Here is a 4889-nt window from a genome sequence, read left to right as displayed (position 1 = left end):
TAATAATTACAAATTTTCCTTGACTTTGTAGCAGGTAACAGGTCGTCCATGCTTAATAATAGTAGTTGGGTCATAAAGGTTGGATTATTTAGAAATATCGCATAGGTAGGCTTAATTGAAGAAACCCGGGCAAAGGTTGGATTAATATTTACAAATTTTCCTATTTTCTATCCTATTTGGGCCATACTAGTCACTTCATAATCTGCAAAACAGTACATATACAATATATACCATTCATCCATTCATTATCATGAATGGCCCACATAGCTGGTTAGTAAAAACACGTTGTATGCATCACAGAAATATTTGCAGCAATTAATCAAGGGCACCAATAATCTACAAATTATTCAGTCCTTATTAATTCTAATCAAGTTGTTCAACCTTAAAGGATTTGTAGACCTAATCAAGAGTTTATGACTAAAAAGGGCTCCCACTTAAACCAATAAATTCATATGCTTTACTAATTTTAAACATAAAAATGTATTTCTAGTCTAACCGGAAACATAAAATTTTAATTAAAATTTAAAGCTCATATAAATTTATAATTGAATCCGCTTATTTAATTTATTTTTCAGTGGAATTGAATAAATTAATTCAAGGTTTAATTTTAGTAAAATAATTAGTATAAATAAAACTTATAATAATTATAATATTCAAAATTAAATCCGAGAAAACAATTAAAATAATTAATTTTAAATTTAATTAAAATTATTTCCGAACTGAAAATTGAAAATTAAAACGAAACGCATCAATACTTTGCAAGACGAGGCACTTGGGTTTGCGCCCAAGCCCCATCGAGCTACGAGGCCCATGCCCCGTGCCTATTGATCGTCGCACATTCCTAGCACAACCACACACTCCCACGCACAAGCCACGCACACACGCACCCCTTACAGGCTACGTTGCGCGCAGCACTGCTGCGTCGTGGCTGCTGCTTGTCATGGCGCGCATGGTGCGTTGTGGCGCAGCGTGCTACTGCCCACACGCATCGTGCTTTTCCGTGTGTGGCCTCTCCCTCGCCCATTGTCCTGCGTGCATGCCTAGGCGTTTGAGCCTAGCGTGCCGCACACATCGTTGCTCGCTGCATTCGTACCGCACGGGCGACGAGCTCCCTTAAACGTCGTCGCGTGCCCGCACTATACAACACCCCAGGGTAACACGTAGCTTCCATTGCTTTGTGCGTGCAACATTTATGGGCGTTTTCATAAAAATTTAAACAAATTTAATTTAAAATTAATGACAAATTAATAAATCATATTAATTTCATAATTTTAGGGCGAAAAATCGAAAATTTATTAATCAATTAATTTCCGATTAACATGGATTCAAATTTAGGACATAAAAATTTAAAATTTAACATAAATTAACAATTTTTATGGTGGTTTTTAATCATGGGTACCTAATTAAATTATTAATTAATTATGAAAGTCAAATCAATTCTAAATTATTCGAATTTCAACAAATTAATCATAATTACAAATTAGGTTGTATAATTAACAAGGCTAGGCATTCAAACTTGTTAAACATATACTGTAGGTCAATCAAAAATTCAAGATTTATCAACAAGAATCGCAAATATTCAATTTAACATCTTAAATTTACAAACTTTTGCGTTCGAAAAACTAAAACCTCCGAAAACTCATAGTTAGGCTTCGAATTAGGGAATTAGGGAATTAGGGAATTAGAATGCCTTTTACATGCGGAATTGACACAAAAATCACTCGATTTGGTTGAGTAACGAATATTCTGCCGAAAAACTGCGTACATATAATTAAATAAACGCAATTTGCAATTAATTAACAATTACGAAATTTAATCACCCCTTTTAATTCCTTGCAAATTTGTAAAATTTAACCATGTTTATGCAATTTAGATTATGAAAATAATAAGAGGATCGTGATACCAATGTTAGGTTATGATACATATGAATAAACATAAATCATGCGGAAAAACCATAAAGCCAGGAAACATATTATTAACACATAATCATTTAACATAATTCAGATGCATACACTTTGTAGCGTGCCCTCCCTAGCTGCGCCCGATCCGAACAAGAACAAGTCTTTAGGACTCCAAGTGTCGTCCCTCCGTAGATAGTCCACAGCACGTCCGGATCCGCCTTAAGCTTGACCAACTAGAATCGCCCTTAAGGTACTTAGAATTTTCGGATAATGGGTTGCAAGTGTTTGGCTGATTTTTGCTTCAAAATCTTACCTTTGAATACTTCAATATTGTGTGTTTAAATATGTGACCCTAGGCACCTATTTATAGAGTTATGGAAAAGGAATTATAATCCTATTAGAATACTAATTTATTTAATTATAATCCTACTAAGACTCTAATTAAATAAACTAAATCTTTTAGGATTAGATTTAATCATATGACGAATCCCGGTAGCCTTAGGATTCGAGCAACACACTTCGAGTGAAACGCTGGCACTGCACGCAGGCCTTACGGCCCACGCACAGCACCAGCCCTTCGACGAAGCCCATGAGCACCTCCCGCGTGCCAAGGCCACTGCTGGGCCTGGCGTGGCTCGGCTGTTGCGTGTGGTGCGTGTGGCTTGCTGGGCGATGCCCCGGCTTCGTGTTGGGCCTTCGTCTGGCAGGCCTCGTGCGATGCTAATTCGTACGATACGCTTCCGATTAAATTTCCGATTCCGGAATTTATTTCCGATACGAATAATATTTAATATTTCCGATTCCGGAATAAATTTCCGTTTCGAACAAATATTCAATATTTCCGTTTCCGGAATTATTTTCCGATTTCGATAATATTTCCGATTCTGACAATATTTTCGTTTCCAGTAATATTTCCGATTCCGGCAATATTTCCATTTCCGAATATTTTCCGATATGTACCATGTTTCCGTTTCCGGCAACATCTACAACTCTGTTAATATTTATATTTCCGATACGATCCATATTTCCGTTTCCGGCAATATCGTCGTTTCCGGAGTATTCATTTCTTGCTTATGACGATCTCAGCTCCCACTGAAACCAAGATCCGTCGATTCCGAATATCCATAGATGGAGTATTTAATGCCATTAAATACTTGATCCATTTACGTACTATTTCCGTGACTCTCCGGGTTCAGTCAAGAGTAAGTTGTGGATTAATATCATTAATTCCACTTGAACTGAAGCGGCCTCTAACTAGGCATTCAGCTCACTTGATCTCACTGAATTATTAACTTGTTAATTAATACTGAACCGCATTTATTAGACTTAACATTAAATGCATACTTGGACCAAGTGCATTATTTCCTTCAGAATAACCATCCTGATAATAGAAAAACTTGTGACAGACTAGCCTTTCTAACATTTGATCAATAAAGGGAAGGGGAAAGTGGTCTTTTTTAGTAGCAACATTCAGACGCCTATAATCAATGCACATGCGCCAACCTGTGACTACCCTAGTTGGTATCAACTCATTTTTCTCATTCCTAACCACAGTTGTCCCCCCTTTCTTAGGCACTACCTGAACAGGACTCACCCATTTAGAATCAGACACAGCATAGACAATACCCGCATCAAGCAATTTGATAACTTCAGCTTTTACAACATCTTGCATGACAGGGTTCAAACGACGCTGGGGTTGAATGCATGGTTTATGATTTTCATCTAGATGTATCCTATGCATGCAAAAGTCAGGGCTTATACCCTTTAAATCATCAATACTTTACCCAATGTCCTTTTTGTGCTTTTTCAACACAATAAGAAGTTGGGATAACTGGTCTGCATCAAGTGCAGTACTGACGATTACAGGGCATAGTTGTTCATCATCCAAAAATGCATATTTAAGGTTAGCAGGAAGAGGCTTAAGTTCGGGTTTCTTTACCTCTTTAACAGAACAAACCGGCCGAACTAACCTCTTCAATTTGGTGCTCTCCGGCTCAGATTCTCCACCATTAAGGGACAACTCTAGAGCATCCACTTCAGCACTCCAAGAACTCCTATCACCTCTAGAAGACTCACAACAAAGCACTGCCTCCAAAGGATCTCTTTTGAGAACTTGGGAGACGTTATCACGCGTAATAAAATCAACTACATCAATTCGATAGCATTATTCTTCCTCTAGCGTGGGACTTTTTAAGGCACTATTCAGATTAAAAGTCACCTTATCATCCCCAACAGACAAAGTCAATTTCCCACTTTTAACATCAATGACCGCCCCTGCCGTGTGAAGGAAGGGTCAACCTAAGATAATGGGAATTTGAGAATCCTCTTGCATGTCTAGTACTACAAAGTCTACAGGTATATAGAATTTACCCACTCTAACAGGGACGTCCCCTAAAACACCTAAAGGGTATTTGACAGAACGGTCGGCCATTTGCAGAGTGATATTGGTAACCTTAAGCTCACCCATATTCAGTTTAGTACAGACAGACAAGGGCATAACAGACACACTAGCACCTAAATCACATAAGGCTTTATCAATAAACACAGTGCCAATGTTACATGGGATGGAAAAACTCCCGGGGTCTTTAAGTTTAGGTGGAGACTTATTTTGCAAATAGGCACTACATTCCTCAGTAAAAGCTACAGTCTCTACCTCACAAAAAGCACGTTTCCTGGTCAAAATATCTTTTATGAATTCATAAGCAGAAACCTGTAAAATCAATTCAGTAAAAGGAACCGTTACCTGCAAATTTTTGACCACTTCTAAGAACTTGCCAAACTGCTTGTCTAGCTTATTCTTGAGTTGCCGGTTTGGGAAGGAGAGTACAATAGGTGGTACTTGAATATTTGTCCCCTTCTTAGCCTCAGTTGTAGCCTTATTCTCACTGACTACCTTTTCAGCTTCCTTGCCATCCATGACTATCTCTGGGACTTCCTCACTGACCATACCACTAGCAGACACCCCAGAATCAACCTCTACTGGCATAG

Source organism: Spinacia oleracea, chromosome 2 (genome assembly GCF_020520425.1).
Source record: "Spinacia oleracea cultivar Varoflay chromosome 2, BTI_SOV_V1, whole genome shotgun sequence".
Classification (NCBI taxonomy): Eukaryota; Viridiplantae; Streptophyta; class Magnoliopsida; order Caryophyllales; family Amaranthaceae; genus Spinacia; species Spinacia oleracea.
Note: the sequence above shows the minus strand (reverse complement) of the source record.